Here is a 17,931-nt window from a genome sequence, read left to right as displayed (position 1 = left end):
AGGTTGCCCAACTCCTACACACAGACAAGAGGAGTGAAGCTACCAGCTTACAGAGGCCTATGGATGACATTCACGGTGACCTTTGCATCTGGGGATACCAAATCCCTAACTTCCCCTCCTATTTATCCATTCTTTCAGTAAATCATACCTAATATAAACAGATTTTAACCATGTCTAAAAAATTGCAATATAAATATGAACCCAGTCTGTTCTAGCAGGAAAAGGAGAGGGGGTAGATCTTTTGCTGAATGTTTCTTTTCCCACAGGGATTTTGTAACATTTAATTTCTAGAGGATTTTATCCCTTCACCAACCATTTACTGAGCCAGACTCCCTGGGTTTCAATCCTCTACTTTGTGCCAGGCTGGACACATAACAGATATGGATAGGTTCTGCCTGGCAAGAATCTCACAAATACAAATAAACACAGAGCTACAATCCAGGGTGAAAAAACAATACACTGCAGAGGTAAGTCAGAGGGATGGTGTTGGCAAAAAGAAGGCTTAGAAGCCCCACCTTGTGCAGTGCTGGAAGTGGACCACACTCTCTAAACTCAGAATACATGTGCCTGTGACTGGAAGAAACTGTCCCCTGCTGTCCATTGTCTTTGCCTTGCCACATGGCTGCTTCCAGGGACCCTGAGAGCAAATTGTGGGCAGTGGGATCTGAGCATAGGTGATAACAGGAGTGTAACACCCAGGATCTTCCTATTAAGAGAAAGACACTCTCAACTCTTCACTTGTCTCTTTCATTCTAGTTAGAACCCAGATATGGTAGTAGTACTGAGCCATGTGGATGAGAGTAAGACCTTGGGGTGGCCAAGCAGCAAGAAAGCGTCTGAATCCATCCTTCATGACAACGTAAATCAGAGACACTATAGCAGCGAGGACATTTATATGGCCGAGAATTAAACCTCTGTCATCCATACACTTCTATGATCATCGGTCTCTGTTACAGGGAACAATATCTATATACCTATACTTCTGTCTAAAGTATAGGTTATTTATCTTGAAGACTCCTGGATATTTCTGCAAATCAATTGACAAATCTTGCAACTAGCAGCTATTCTGGAATGATGAATTCTAATCAGATGCCCAGTTCCACCCCTGCATGAGTTCTCAAATAGCTTGCATGTCACTCAGAGTTTGTAGTAGCCTGAAACCTGTTAGCCTCTGTGGAGCCTCTAGTGTTGCACATTTCCTAGATCCCAGCTTCTGCCCCTCTTCTTTCTCCAAGGAGGATCTGCTCAGCCTCAAGTCTAAACCCCAAAGCTATCTGAGATAGGATGGTTGGAGTAGCCATCTCCAAGGTCTCAGCTTTTCTTGTCTAGAGTTTGATGAAGATGTTATCTTCCAAATATATCACTGGTTTCCTGCCTCTGATCTGGTTCCTGAGTGTGCATCCTAGGTCATACCTTCAGGAGTAGGGGCTCTACTTTTTTTAACTTTTATTTAATAGATATAAATTTCCAAAGTACAGCTTTTGAATTATAGCGGCTTCTCCCCCCACCATAACCTCCCTCCCACCCACAACCATCCCATCTCTAGGGGCTCTATTAATTCATGGTTCCATCCACAGCTAGCACAGAAGGTACATGGCACAAAAACTCTTTAAATATTAAAAGGAATGGTTAAATTACCACTTAGCACACCTGTATCTATATCAGAGTGCCTGGTTCAAGTCTTGGCTACTCCACTTCCAATTAAGGTTTTGAAAAATTTGCACCAATAGTGATAGCAAATGATAGCTCATAAGTCCCTGTCACCAGTGTGGTGTGGGAGTCTCAGATTAAGTTCTACACTCCTGGATTCTTCCTGGCCCAGCCCTGGATATTGTGGAAAGTTGGGGACTTAACCAGCTAATGGGAAGTGTTCTCTCCATCCCTCTCTCCTTCACTCTCTCTTTCTCCATGTGTGTGTTTTTGTGCATGTGTGCACACACGCATGCATGTGTGTGCACACCCATGTGTCTGCCTTTCAAATAAAAAGAATGCAAATAAATACTTTTAAAAATAAATGTTAAAGAGCTTTAGTTGTGGCGTAGCAGGTAAAACTGCTGCATGCTCACCCAGCACTCCATATGGTTGCTGGTTCATGCCCCAGATCTTCCATTTCTGATCCAGCTCCCTGCTAATAGCGTAAAGAAAAGCAACAGAAGATGGATTCCCAGGCAGGGTATTTCTGGCTTCCTGTTACAATATCACACTTTCTTACATGGACTTTTGTTTCCCAGCAAGAAGATGCCAACTTATTTGCCAAGCTGGAATTAAAAAACCCAAGGCTAGGAATGAGCCAGGTGGTTGAGGCCATGAATGAAGGAGACAGGAGACTCAAGATCTTCAGCCTGGGAAAAGGTAGACATTGTAACAAAAGTGTAGCCAAAATCATCAAGTTCAAGGCAGTGGTAAGGCATGATACATGAACTATGGACTATAGAATCTGCTCCAAGAGACACAGTCAGAGGTCCCGGAAGGCAGAGTCTAGAAAAGTAAAAGTCCATAAATCATTCACAGGATGTCTCTAGGAATCCCATAGCTGGGAAGAAAGCCATGGATAGCTTCAGAGCATGACTAGGGGTCATACTCTTTTGCAGTCCTATTGCCATGAAGGACATTCTATCATATGTCAGTTCAGGTCCTCCAAAAGGAAGACACCGAGATGATGATTGAAGTACAGAGAATGGAGAGGAAGAAGCAGTAGGCAGGAAAGTTTTCATATTGCAATGCAGATCTGACTCTTGTGAAGGTAGAAGTGCATAGAAGAATTGTGCAAAAGAGCTCAAAGTGGTTAAGTCCAAGAAAGTCTCTAGACCAAGCAGGGGCTTCATTGTAAATATTTCCAAAGAGGGATCTTAAGATAGGCAGAAATGACATCTTGTATAATCCCCAAAACATGGTAACTACTTCACAGTTCCCAGACTGACTCAGAGAAAATCAGAGCCAAAATCTCCACATCATTCAGAAGAGTTATCTGTGAAGATGGAAATGTTCTGTATTTGCCCTGCCCAGTATAGTAGCCACCAACCACATGCAACAATTAACCACGTGAAAAGCAACTACAGTGAACAAGGAGCTGAATTTTTTACATTTAGTTCAGTTAAATCTAAATAGCTATATTTGGCTAACGTATTAACACAGATCTAGACTCTAATCCTTCTAACTCAAGAAACTGCAGCAAAATGGAAACATGTCCAAACATACTTAAGAAGTTGTGAGTAGATCTAGGACTTGAACCCAATCTTTTAAAGTGCAGTTTTCTCTAAATCAGCCACTTCTGACTCAGTGTGTAGAACACTGCAAGTACTTCATTTCCAAACCATTTCATATTACAAGAGGTCTTCAAAAAGTTCATTGGAAAAGACATATTATGAAAAAACTAGGCATAGATTTAAAAATTTTTGCACCAAATAAGCTATCTCTTAGTTCCATTTTCCACCAACTTTTTGAAGTGCTTATGCGTTTAAGGGGTCACAAACTGATCTTCCCCCAAGTATTTCACAGCTAATTTTATGTCGAAAGATGCCTCTTTCTATAGGAACAACTCCTTGTCCTTCATCCTTGCTCTTGCCTGTGTTTTTTGTGCATGGCTCCTGTGGCCTTTGCTGCCGTGGAAGTTTTCTGATCTACTTCCTTTCCCAATGCATATGTGCCTCCATTGTCGCTTAGACCACACCATCTGCCCCCATTACTAGACCCAAGCATGCTGCAGTTGGGAGCTGAAAATTTCTCTGCCTGGCGATGACTACAGACTTTGTGTTAATCCTGCTAGATCCCCTGCTGAGCCCAGGGTCTGGGATCCCCTCTGGGGCCTTTTCTCCTCCCTGATCTAATCCATCACCTGCGGCCCAGATGGGGAGACCACAAATCTCCAGGAATGCATTCCTGGCAGAGCACTTGTGATTGCTCCAAGGCTTACCATTCCAAGAGCTGGAATCCAGCAGCCTCAGAGAGCACACACTTCCTTTGGGCCCAAAATGGGAGAACGCTATTCCTGTAGCATTTGAAACACAGTCACCTCCACTAGAAAAAAAAGCCTCTAAAAAATCAGTGATAACCGAAAAAACCTTCTCAGGTCCACCTTTTTTATCTGCTTCATGCCAAATCCCCCTTCTCTTTGTATAAATTTATCATTTGTAATACTCTGATAGGTATTTTTTTTTCATGAGCTGTCTCCCCTCCTTTTCCTGGGACTGCTTCAGCTACTAAACATTTATTACATCCAGACTGCACAGTTCCTTCTTTCATGCAACAGCATCATCTTTCCTTTTAACACGTGCTCCCTTTATCTAAAGCTGAAGGATAGACTTGATGAGTAAAGGAATTGAGCCATAGAAAATATGAAATACAAAGTGGACAGAGAAGTTTAACACCTTGAAAATAGAAAGTGTGTCCTGGGCCCCCACTCCCTTTAACACTGTGCTCAGCACGTGCTACAGGGAATGAGCAATGACCTTTCACAGGTGCTGTGTGGGGCTGGCTCACCATGGGTTTACCTCTCACGTTAACCCAAGTAACATGACCAGTGACCAGATTTAATAGCATGGTAACTTCCGTTGCTTTATGCCTGTGATTCTTCAAGGCCTTTGCTAGGAACAGCTTTGTTTCGAAAAGTTCATAATATGCAAACCTTAATCCAAGGCAGCTTTTAATTTGTTGTGTAATTCTGTGCCTTTTGGACACTTGGGGTATTGTAATAGTGCAGGGCCATTACCACAAGACAGAAAGCCTTGCATATGGAGTGAGAATATAATTTCATTGTTTAAACCAGACATTTTTTTTAATTTTTTAAAAGTTTTTTTGTAAATATAAATTTTCAAAATACAGTTAATGGATTACAATGGCTTCCCCCTCCCAAAATTTCCCTCCCACTTGCAACCCTCCCATCTCCCGCTCCCTCTCCCATTCCATTCACATCAAGATTCATTTTCAATTCTCTTTATATACAGAAGATAGATTCAGTATATTTTAAGTAAAGATTTCATCAGTTTGGACCCACACAGAAACACAAAGTGTAAAATACTGTTTCAGTACTAGTTATAGCATTACTTCACATTGGACAACACATTAAAGACAGATCCCACATGAGAAGTAAGTACACAGTGACTCCTGTTGTTGACTTAACAATTTGACACTCTTGTTTATGGCGTCAGTAATCTCCCTAGGCTCCAGTCATGAGTTGCCACTGGATAAAGAAATTATGGGACATGTACTCCATAGAATACTATACAGCAGTCAAAAACAACAAAATCTGGTCATTTGCAACAAGATGGAGGAATCTGGAAAACATTATGCTGAGTGAATTAAGCCAGTCCCAAAGGGACAAATATCATATGTTCTCCCTGATCAGCGACAACTAACTGAGCACCAAAGGGGAAACCTGTTGAAGTGAAATGGACACCATGAGAAACAGTGACTTGATCAGCTCTTGCCCTGACTGTTGATGTACAATGTAATACTTTATCCAATTTAGTATTTTCTCTTTGTTTTGTTCTAGTACTATTGGTTGAATTCTGTAATTAACACACAATTATTCTTAGGTGTTTAAATTTTAACTGAAAAAGTGATCCCTGTTAAATATAAGAGTGGGAATAAGAGAGGGAGGAGATGTACAATTTGGGACATGCTCAATTGGACTTGCCCCAAATGGTGGAGTTAGAAATGTGCAAGGGATTCCAATACAATCCCATCAAGGTGGTATGTACCAATGCCATCCCACTAGTCCAAGTGATCAATTTCAGTTCACAATTGATCACACTGAGAGGTCTAAGAGTCAAAGGGATCACACAAACAAGTCTAGTGTCTGCTAATACTAACTGATAGAATCAAAAAGGGAGAGAACGATCCAACATGGGAAGTGGGATACACAGTAGACTCATAGAATGGCAGATGTCCTAAATAGCACTCTGGACTCAGAATCAGCCCTTAAGGCATTCGGATATGGCTGAAGAGCCCATGAGAGTATTTTAGGCATGGAAAGCCAAGACACCCTGGAAAAAAAAAAAAAAGAAGAAGAAGACCTAAATGGAAGAACTCTGCAAGTGAGATCCCAGTGGAAAGAATGGGGCCATCAAAGAAGGAGGTACTTTTCTCTGAAGGGAGGAGAGAACTTCCACTTTGACTATGACCCTGTCGGAATAAACAAGACATTTTGAAAAGGAAAGGGATCATAACTAATAATTACACTGGGGTGAGGAAGTACACAGGGATTATTCCTGGGAAGCCAGTGTGTGGTCATCCTCATCTGCATTAAAGTCTTTGTCCACGTCATTCTCATTGTGATGGAGCTGAAGAAAGGTCATTGAACTCACAAAACTAATCACCAGCAGAGTGTGCAGTGCTAAATGTTTGCTGGCCATGGAGAGTGGCCTGTGGGGCCAGGCTCAGGAAATTGGGGTGCCCAGAGATGAAGCAGTATGACAAGTCAAGGACCTTAAGAACACCTGGGGAGTGAATGCTAAGTCTGACAGGGCCACTGAGCAATGGCTAGAGGACAGAGGCTGTCACTCAGAAAGCCTGGTCACACTGAAGGACAGACAGGTACACATCCTAAGTCACGGTCTCAGTCAACCACTGACCTTGAGGATAGGCTGGGCAGAGGTGCGTGTGACCTAAGGAGCCATCAGAAAAACTGCTTGCTGCCCGGAAAGCACTGCGGACGCTCCCCGGAGGCTTTGCTTCTAGAACGAGGCAGCCTCTGTTATAAATAGGACAGGCACCCAGAAAAAAAAAAAAGACCCTTAACCTTTACCAGCTCACAGAGGGTCCCAGAGGTTGGACATCATTTATCTGGAAATGTAGAGGGCAAATAGCCACAGCAAATGTGAGCCCATTTATTATTTCTCTGGTTTTGCTGAATAGTCTCTTGAGATTCTGTTGGGGTTAATATATATGGCCCCACATTGAGGGCAGGTTACTGGGAGCACTCTAAATTATAAAAATAAATAAATAATACCAATATGTCTTCAACAGACTGTATTTCTTTCTCTGGCTGCTCATACACATGAGGAAAACAGAATCAAACATTTAAAAATTGGCTTCTGACAGTTACTTAGAAGAGAATAGTGTCTTATGACCCTCAGGTGCCAGGCTGAATTCCCAGGGATATTCTTTCTGTGGTCCAGTATCTTTTATTAGATGTTTAATAAGGAAGACTTTTGTAGGCAATAGAGTGTATCCTTACATAACACCTAAGCTATAAAGAGTGAGGGAACTAGGCCCAGATACATAGCTACCCTCATGGAGAGAGACACAGTCTAAATAGGGATTCAATTTAATTTTCCTGATCTATGCATTCTCATGGTTCGTATAGACTTACTAGAAATTCAGTATCATAATTACATATCCTGTTGACATGGCAGGTGGCAGCTTAACCAGATACACCACGATGCTTGCCCCTGAAATAACAAACTTTTAATTTACATTAGTGTCAAAGGCTTAATGCTCTACTCAATAAAGAATTCAACAAATAAAAAGTAAAAAAATAAGCCACAGTTGAGCAGGAAAATAAACATGCATTTATTTTCTTAAAAGATTTACTTTATTTATTTAAAAGACAGAGTTACGCAGAGAGGTAAAAACAAAGCGTGAGTGCTTCCATCTCTGCTTCACCCCCCAGATGGATGCAACTGCTAGAGTTGTGCCAATCCTAAGCCAGGCACCAGGAGCTTCTTGCAGATCTCCCACATGGGTGCAGGGGCCATCTTCCACTGCTCTCCCAGGACACAGCAGAGAACTGGATCGGAAGTGGAGCAGCCGGGACTTGAACCGGTGCCCCCACATGGGATGCCAGTGCTGCAGGCCAGGGCTTAACCCCACTGCACCACAGCATCGGTCCAGCAAGCACTTTAAACACTAATCAAATGAAAAGATGCTCAATTTCACTCACATAAATGTTAAAGTAGTCACAAAAATTATTAAAACTATGTTGGTATATAATTCTTAACTATTTGACAATGATTTGCAGCAAAGATTGAAAAAAACACGGTGTTTGCCACAAAACTGATACACACTTGCATTTTTTCTCTTTTTAAATTTCTGTATTTCAATATGAATTTTAATTTCTGTATTTAATATGAATCCCTTCCTCACTTCCCCCATCATCCTCCTACTTCAGAATTCAAATGCAACTGGAAAACAGACCACACTTGGAAAAAATCTTGCAGAGATTCCTTTCACGCACCAACTAGGCAGTTCCTGAACTTTTCTGTACTTCATAAAAAAAAAAAAAAAAAAAAAAAAAAAAGAAGAAGAAAATCCAAACTGCAAATTTAGGAGACCCTTACCCCGGAGACACTAATTCAGTGGAGGCTGACATCTCTGACATCTGCATTTACTAAATTCACTGGCAATGCTGATACTGAATCAGCTATGGAAACCACTGCTTCACCTTGCAAAATGATGGTCCCTCTCACTCTCTTTTCTTTTTTTTTCATCCAGGTCTCCCACATGGGTGGCAGGGACCCAAATACTTGGGTCACCTTCTTCTGCCTTTCCCAGGCCATTAGGAGGGAGATGGATTGGAAGTAGAGCAGCTGGGACATGAACCAGTGCCCATATGGAATGCTGGTGTCAAGGGCAACGGCTTTCCCCACTATACCACAACGCCAGCCCCTCACCCTGCCAGCCTCCTGACTTTGTTTTCTTTGGCCAATTTGCATTTAATAACCCAAAGCTGTAGCACACTGGACACCATTTTCCTACAAGAGTAGAAGGATTTTGTTTTCTAACATTCCAATCAGAGGCTTCCATGCATAAGGCGTTACTAACAGGTGTTCATAATGACTTTGCTTCCTACAGCCACTAGGGATTTTTTTTTATTTTTTTATTTAGTAAATATAAATTTCCAAAGTACAGTTAATGGATTACAATGGCTCCCCCCCCATAATTTCCCTCCCACTCGCACCCCTCCCATCTCCCGCTCCCTCTCCCATTCCATTCACATCAAGATTCATTTTCAATTCTCTTTATATACAGAAGATAGATTCAGTATATTTTAAGTAAAGATTTCATCAGTTTGGACCCACACAGAAACACAAAGTGTAAAATACTTTTTCAGTACTAGTTATAGCATTACTTCACATTGGACAACACATTAAAGACAGATCCCACATGAGGAGTAAGTACACAGTGACTCCTGTTGTTGACTTAACAATTGGACACTCTTGTTTATGGCGTCAGTAATCTCCCTAGGCTCTAGTCATGAGTTGCCAAGGCTATGGAAGCCTTTTGAGTTTGCCGACTTTGATCTTATTCCGACAGGGTCATAGTCAAAGTGGCAGTTCTTTCCTCCCTTCAGAGAAAGGTACCTCCTTTTTAGATGGCCCCATTCTTTCCACTGGGATCTCACTCACAGGGATCTTTCATTTAGGTCTTCTTTTTTTTTTTTTCCAGAGTGTCTTGGCTTTCCATGCCTAAAATACTCTCATGGGCTCTTCAGCCATATCCGAATGCCTTAAGGGCTGATTCTGAGGCCAGAGTGCTATTTAGGACATCTGCCATTCTGAGTCTGCTGTGTATCCCACTTCCTATGTTGGATCGTTCTCTCCCTTTTTGATTCTATCAGTTAGTATTAGCAGACACTAGTCTTGTTTGTGTAATCCCTTTGACTCTTAGACCTATCAGTGTGATCAATTGTGAACTGAAGTCAAATGGACACTATGAGAAACAGTGACTTGATCAGCCCTTGTCCTGACTGTTGATGTACAATGTAATACTTTATCCCTTTTAGAATTTTTTTTGTTATAGTACTATTGGTTGAACTCTGTAATTAACACACAATTATTCTTAGGTGTTTAAATTTTAACTGAAAAGTGATTCCTGTTAAATATAAGAGTGGGAATAAGAGAGGGAGGAGATGTACAATTTGGGACATGCTCAATCAGACTTTCCCCAAATGGTGGTGTTAGAAATGTGCCAGGGGATTCCAATACAATCCAATCAAGGTGGCATGTACCAATGCCATCTCACTAGCCACTGGGGATTTGAATCTAGTCTTCACGTTTTGTTTGTTGGTTTAAAAAAAGACTCTGTGCATAGGTGATAATGAGATTCTTACACACAAACCTGTTCATTTCACCACATAGAGGAAAAATGAAAAGCAAGGGCACCATAGGGCTCACACACTGCAACTCAGTTTTTGGGCTGATGAGAACAAGCTGAATGGGCCATCTTTAAACTAACAAAATAACTATTGGTCTATTTCACACCAGAGCCAATAAACAGCCCACCTTCCCAGATACCAAATTGAAATGGATCCAGGAGTTTCATGTCTGGTCCATCAAAATATCTATGGCTATCCCTTATATATTTCCAAACTTGGGCCTTCTTGTCTTCACATTATGTCCAACCTTGCAGCCATTTCCAGTTTCCAAGTATACAGAGACTTCTTTTACTCCTTATACTCAACTTCCTGCTCAAATCTAGACTACATGTGCTAAGCTGCCCAGATTTTCATCTTTGAGCTAGAAATTTCCTACAACTCCAGGCCTACCAACCAAGCTGAATCTTGTTCTTCCAGCCTACAACACAAGTATTTTGACGATTTACAGCATTCCAATAAAATTTGCAAATTGAAAAGGCTTCCCTTTAGCAGAAGACCAGCAGTGCAACCCAGAGTCACGGAAGCTCATCTTCACTGCCTTCTAGATGAAAGCTCTAAATTCCCTTTGTAACAGAAAATAGTCTAATGCTTCATTCTGCATTTGGATATTAAGTTATTTGGAAAACTCTAAATTTGTATTAGACTAAAAGTCTAAAATACTGATTCCAACTCTGCCTTTAAGGAATATCCTGAGAAATAGGAGGATAAATCAGTTTTCTGAAGATTACCAAGATCGCAAAATTCCTGTCTAGTCCAATCAATTCATTGGGTTCCCCCTAAGGAAAGGTAACCGTTTTCCATGGCAGCTTAGTTTTATTTGACTATTGGCCTTCATAGTGTTTATTCTACGATTTCCATAGGTATTCACTGCCCTCTATTATCTCCACCTGTGAAAAGATGGATTGCCAAAAAGCCCTGCCACTAGCAGTTCATTTGCTTATGTTTTATATTATATCACTTTTAGGAATTCTTAAAAGAGATAATTATAAATAATCAGCTACTGAACATTTATTATGTGTTTAACATAATAGATATGATATTAAATCAGTACATTTTTCATTATCCTACAGATCTCTTTGCCTTGGAAATTACATTCTCTGATTCAGACTGAGCATGAAAGATCAACCCAGGAAAGAGAGGATGAACAACAAAAATATTGATCTTCTGTCAAATCAAATCTGACTCTCTTGAGTCCTTGGCAAGTCAATAATGTTAAAAGCCAAGATTTGTGAGGAGAAAATAGTTTCTATGAATTATAATTGTTCCCTTTACACATATTTTCATATTCAGGCTGACTTAAATCATGGAAAATACTATTTATTCACTTCTAAGATAATACCTCCTATTGATTGTCCTTTTAATGATTGGCACAGATATAAGTATTTTGCATATATTAATGTCTTTCAACCTCACCACAGTCTCCATCACATTTGTTCATTAATGTATCACGAGCTCTTAGAACATAGCCTGGTATAGAGCACTCAATAAATATGTGTTAAGTAAATGAGCATTTCTGTGAAATAAATACTACTATCAACACTTTTCAAATCAAAAATGAAATGGAGGCCCAGAAGCATTACTGTTCTTTTCATGATTTTACAAATCAGGGTTTGGGACTAGGAAAGTGATTCCAAAAATATTAAGTGAGTTACTCAAAGTTATTAGATACAAAACAACTTTAGATTTTCTAACTTCAGTCCTGTGGATACTTCGTAGAGCTGTCTTATCACACAAAAATTTATGTATATATGGATGCTCCTAAATTTAGATCCCAGTAAATATGTCATAAGTTTAAAATATCACAGGTTGAAAACACACTTAATGCATCTCATACACCAAGTATCATGGCTGAACAACACAGTACACTGTCCAGTATGGGTTGTTTACCCTTGTGATCATGTGGCTGACTGGGAGTTGTAACCCATTTCATTGAGAGACAGTGGATCATACTACATTTTAAGAGCCTGGGAGAATATTGGAGTTTAAAATTCCAAGTGCACTATCTACTAAATGCCATCACTTTTAGCCATAGCAAAATTGAAATTTGATCCATCTCTCACACACACAATTAGCACCTAACACATAATCGCCATCCATGAAATTCCATCAGCTTTTTTTTCAGACTTGTCCTAATTTAAAGAAAGAAAGAAAGAAAGAAAGAAAGAAAGAAAGAAAGAAAGAAAGAAAGAAAGAAAGAAAGAAAGACCACAGCTATAAATAATGCTTAGAGGAGCCTGCACTGCAACACAGCGGGTAAAGCCGCCACATACCATGCCAACATCCCATATGGGCACCAGTTCATCCCATCTGGGCACCATATGGGCACTGGCTGCTCCCCTTCAGATCCAGCTATTTGCTATGGCCTGGGAAAGCAGTAGAGGATGGCCCAAGTGCTTGGGCCCCTGCACGCATGTGAGAGACCCGGAAGAAGCTCCTGGCTCCTGGCTTAGGATCGGCGCAGCTCCAGCCATTGCAGCCATCTGGGGAGTGAACCAGCAGATGAAAGATCTCTCTCTCTCTCTCTCTGCCTCTATAACTCTGCATTTCAAATAAATAAATAAATCTTTTAAAAAATACTTTGAAAGATATAAAATATATTAATACATGGTGCTATAAAAAATAATGGGTCTAATATTGATCACAATTTTGCCTGGGCTAGCCTCCAAATCATGATATGTCCTGTTTATCACTGATGCCAATTGCCAGGTGCTTCTTGTCCTGAGTTTTGAATGATAGCCAGGTTCTTCTCATGTCTGCCAATTGAGTCCTACCAGTGCCTGACCAAGGCCCATCTCTCCTACTACATCACAAGTTGGTTGAAAAGAGAAGAATTTCCATTTAGTATGAATTTTATGTTTCAGGCAATGCACTATTTTTCATTGACCTGGTTATCAAATACTGATGCACCATATGCATCATGTACATCATTGACCATGCACTGTGTCAAATGCCTTGAAAGTTTCCTTTAAGGAGCAATATTAAAGTGGCGTGGAGCAGGCATTGTGGTGCAGTAGGTTATGCTGCTGCTTGGGATGCCAAAACCTCACATTAGAGTGCTGTTCTGAGTCCCAGCTACTCTACTTCTGATCTAGCATCCTGTTAATGCATACTGGAAGGGAGCAGATGATGATTAGGTACTCAGGTTCCTGACACCCGCATGGGAGACCTGGAGGGAGTTGTTGGCTCTGGCTTCAGCCTGACCCAGCCTGGCTGTTAAGCTGTTAATAGTACCTGGGGGATGAACCAGCAGAAAGAAGATCTCTCTCCCACTCTCCATCTCTCTGTACTCTGCAAAATGAATAACTACATAAACAAACAACTTTTTTTTAATTAGAAGGCATTTTTCTTTGTTTTGCTTTTTTAAATATTTATTCATATATTAGAGAGACAGGGTTACAGAGAGAGAAAGAGACACACAGAGAGAGGTTTTCCATTTGCTGGTTCACTCCCCAAATGGCTGCAATGGCAGCAGCTGGGCCAATCTGAAGACAGAAGCCAGGAGTTTCTTCCAGGTCTCCCATGTGGGTATTGGGACCCAAGCACTTGGGCCACCTTCGACTGCTTTCCCAGATTGTAGCAGGGAGTTGGGTCAGAAGAGGAGCAGATGGGACTCAAACCGGCATCCATATGGGATGCCGGAACTGCAGGCAGAGGCTTAGCCTACTATGCCACAGTGCCTGCCCCATAAGCAAACATTTCTTAAAAGACCAAAGTGGTCTCAGTCTTCCCAGAGTATAGTGGAATCCACATTATTGCACTGTTGCATTCAGTCCTCTAAATAATTACTTAGGAAAACTCCTCTTAGTAGCACCACCATGTTGCAGATGAGAAAATAAGGCTAAGCAGAGATGTAATCTGTTAATTTCACATGTCTATATGGTGAGGCTGGATTTAAATAAGCAACTGATTCCAAAATCTATATGAAGTTTCTCCTCTCTCAGTTTTTATCCAGCTTTCCTCTTTTTATTGCAAGCTAAACACAATTCTCTGTTCTTTCCACAGTCGAGAAAATATTTCTAAGACAAAAAGTCATCACAAGTCAGAGAACCAGAGCAAAACAGATCCGGTCACATTGCCTAGAACATTATTTGCCTGACTCCATCTACCTCAGCTGTCCTTAGGCCTCTTCCCTGGAAGCAGCCTCTTGACCTATCTTGCTTCCTTGTCCAAGAGTGTGGAAGATAGACCAAAGTGAGCCAATACCTCAGTGCCTGGTATTTTCCAGCAGAGTAGGCCAGCACCCAAATGATTACCTTCTACAGTCTTCAAAATGCTTATCTTTCCAGTACTTCTTAAGGTTTAAAATTCCATATCTCTAACTTACTAATAAATTATCTAGTAAGTAAGATATTAAACACTTTAAATTTTAAATTTTGGAGCCGACATGGTGGCACAGCAGGTTAGGCCAGTGCCTGTGATACTGGCAACCCATAAGAGCACGAGTTTGTGTCCCAGTGGATCCACTTCTGATCCAGCTTCCTCTAAAGTTCCTGAGAAAGCAACAGAGGATGTCCCAAGTGCTTGGGCTCCTGTCACACATGTGGGAGTCCCAGATAGAGTTCCTGGCTCCTGGCTTCAGCCTGGCCCAGTGCTGGCTGCTGTGGCCATTTGGAGAGTGAATCAGTGAATGGAAGATCTCCCTCTCTCTGTCTCCCTCTCTCTATACAACCCTTTGTTTCAAATAAATACATAAATCCCTGTTAGAAAAATAGATTAAATTAAAATTTTAAGTTCAGAAATGAAAATTTTAAATTCAGAAATTCAGAAATGAATACTGACATATAACAAGTTCAAGTCCCAGCTGCTCCTCTTCCAATCCAGCTCTTTGTTTATGGGCTGAAGAAGCAGTAGAAGATGGCCCAAGTGCATGGGTTTTTATCCTGTGTGGGAGACCTGGAAAAAGCTCCTGGCTCCTGGCTTCAGATCTGCCAAGCTCCAGCCATTGCGGCCATTTGGGGAATGAACCAGTGGATGGAAGACCTTTCTCTGTTCTCTCCCTTTCTCTGTTTGTAATGCTACCTCTCAAATAAATAAATAAAATCTTTTTAAAAAAGAAAGAAATCCCAAAAGAAAAAGTCAAATCTTTCTATCCTAAAGAACTAGAGGACAGAGTTCACTGTAACCAAAGCTGCTCTGAAGGGAGTAGAGAAGGTCTCAAAAACAAGAGGACAAGTGTGGGAAGCTACAAGTTCTCTACGTAAACCCTGTATAAATCCCTAACTGTTCATGGATGGGAAGAATTAATATCATCAAAATGTCCATACCACCCAGAGCAATTTAGCATCAATGTCATCCCAATAAAAATACAAAAATATTTTTCTTGGCTCTAGAGAAAACAACCCTAAATTTCATATAGAATCACAAGAAACTCCTAATAGCTAAAACAATTTAAACACAAAGTTAGAGGCATCACAATACCAGATTTCAAGACATACCACAGGACAGTTATAACCAAAACAGTCTGATACAAAACAGCCTGGTGCAAAATTAGACATGTGAACAAATGGAATAGAATAGAAACCATAGAAATTAATCCATACATCTACAACAATGGTATCTTTGACAAATGAGCTAAAATCACTCCCTGGAAAAAGGACAGTCTCTTCAACAAATGTTGTTGGGAAAATTGGATCTCCACATGCAGAAGTATGAAACAAGACTCCTACCTTACATTCTGTGCAAACTCAACTCACAATGGATCAGGGACTGCAATCTAAGACATGAAATCATCAAATTATTAGTGGAAAACAGAGGAGAAACTCTGCAAGACGTTGGCATAGGCAAAGGCACCTTAGATAATATTATAGAAGTAGAGGCAATAAAAGAAAAAATGGACAAATAGGATTATATCAAGCTAAAAAGATTATACATTGCAAAGCAAACACTCAACAAAGTAACGAGGCAATCTTCACAAATGAGAGAAAATATTTGAAAACTATGCATCTGGTTAAGGATTAATGTTGAGCATATGTAAGGAGCTCAAGAAACTCAACAACAAATCAAACAATCCAATCAAACAATCCAATTAAGAAATGACAAAGGACAAGAACAGGCAGTTTTTTCAAAGGATGAAATATAAATGGCCAACAGACACATGAAAAATGCTCAGGATCACTAGCCATCAGGGAAATGCAAATGAAAAACCACAATAAGGAGATGGTACTATGGTACAGAGGATTAACCTGTGCTGTATCCCATATGGGCACTGGTTCTAGTCCCGCCTGTTCCACTTCCAATTCTGGCAAGGCAGTGGAAGATGGCACAAGTCACTGGGGCCCCAAACCCATGTGGGAGACCTGGATGAAGCTTCTTTCCCCTAGCTTTAGCCTGGTGCAGCCCTGGCCATTGTAACCATTTGGGAGTGAATCAGTGGATGGAATATCTCTCTCTCTGCCTCTCCTTCTCTCACTCTGTAACTCTACCATTCAAATAAACAATAAATCCTAAGGGAAAAAAAAAACACACACACATTGGGATTTCACCTCACCCCAATTAGAATGGCTAACATTCAAAAGTCAAAAAGTAACAAATTCTGGCAAGGATATGGAGGAAAAGATACCCTAATACACTGTTGGTGGGAACATAAACTAATGCAACCATTATGGAAGGCATCATGGAGATTCCTCAGAAATCTGAAAATAGATCCACCATACGATCACATCAACCATCACATTCTTGAGAATGCACCCAAAGGAAATAACATCAGCAAATGAAAGAGTTGTTTGTAACCCCACGTTTACAGCAGGTCAATTCACAATAACTAAGATATGGAATCAACCCAGATGTCACATCAGCTAATGACTGGATAAATAAAATGTGGTATAAATGCACGATGGAATACTACTCAGCCATAAAAATAGGGTAAAATCCTGTCAACTACAATAAAATAATGCAAATGGAGAACATTTTACTTATTGAACTAAGCCAGATCCAAAAAGACAAATATAATATGCTTACTCTGATTTGTGGTAGCTAATATATGGAGTATAAACATTTAAAAAAAAACTGAATGCATAAGAGAGAAATTGACAACTTGTGATTTGGCTATTGTTTACAGCCCTTGTCTGTATTCCTGTGGATCAGTGGTTTTTCTTTTTATTTGTTGAAGACAATATGCAGTAGAGCATTAAGCCTGTGATTAGAAATTGAAAATGTTATTTCGGCCGGCGCCGCGGCTCACTAGGCTAATCCTCCGCCTTGCGGCGCCAGCACACCGGGTTCTAGTCCCGGTTGGGGCGCCGGATTCTGTCCCGGTTGCCCCTCTTCCAGGCCAGCCCTCTGCTGTGGCCAGGGAGTGCAGTGGAGGATGGCCCAAGTGCTTGGGCCCTGCACCCCATGGGAGACCAGGAGAAGTACCTGGCTCCTGGCTCCTGCCATCAGATCAGCGCGGTGCGCCAGCTGCAGCGCGCCGGCCGCGGCGGCCATTGGAGGGTGAACCAACGGCAAAGGAAGACCTTTCTCTCTGTCTCTCTCTCTCACTGTCCACTCTGCCTGTCAAAAAAAAAAATGTTATTTCAAAAATTAAAAGAATTGAAGAATGAAAGGAGGAAGCATGGTTGTGTTCTTAGACTTGTATCTATGAAATGCATGAAATCTGTTCTCTTTATGTTAACAAACAAGAATTAATATTATAATATGTGGACCTAAAATATAGTAGCTATTTTATGGAAAAAATGTATGTATGCTATCTCTGAAAATAATAAAATATTTTTAAAATAAAATATGTGTTATAATTTCTACAGCAACCCACTAAAAACAATGCAGAGAACTATAACTAAATAGTTAAGAGATCAGTTGAAATTGAATTCTAAAAAATAGACAAATATTCATAGGAA

The 17,931-nt window shown here is 40.6% G+C and overlaps 1 long non-coding RNA gene across 1 annotated transcript in view; it reads right to left on the bottom strand.

Annotated features, from left to right (window-relative positions):
* LOC103350166 (uncharacterized) overlaps positions 1-17,931 on the bottom strand; it is a 95,241-nt gene that overhangs the window by 6,653 nt on the left and 70,657 nt on the right. The gene's annotated exons all lie outside the window — the stretch shown is intronic.

This window comes from Oryctolagus cuniculus, chromosome 7 (assembly GCF_051225735.1).
Source record: "Oryctolagus cuniculus isolate XC-2025 breed Fujian yellow rabbit chromosome 7, ASM5122573v1, whole genome shotgun sequence".
Classification (NCBI taxonomy): Eukaryota; Metazoa; Chordata; class Mammalia; order Lagomorpha; family Leporidae; genus Oryctolagus; species Oryctolagus cuniculus.
Note: the sequence above shows the minus strand (reverse complement) of the source record. Positions and strands in the feature narration are given on the sequence as shown.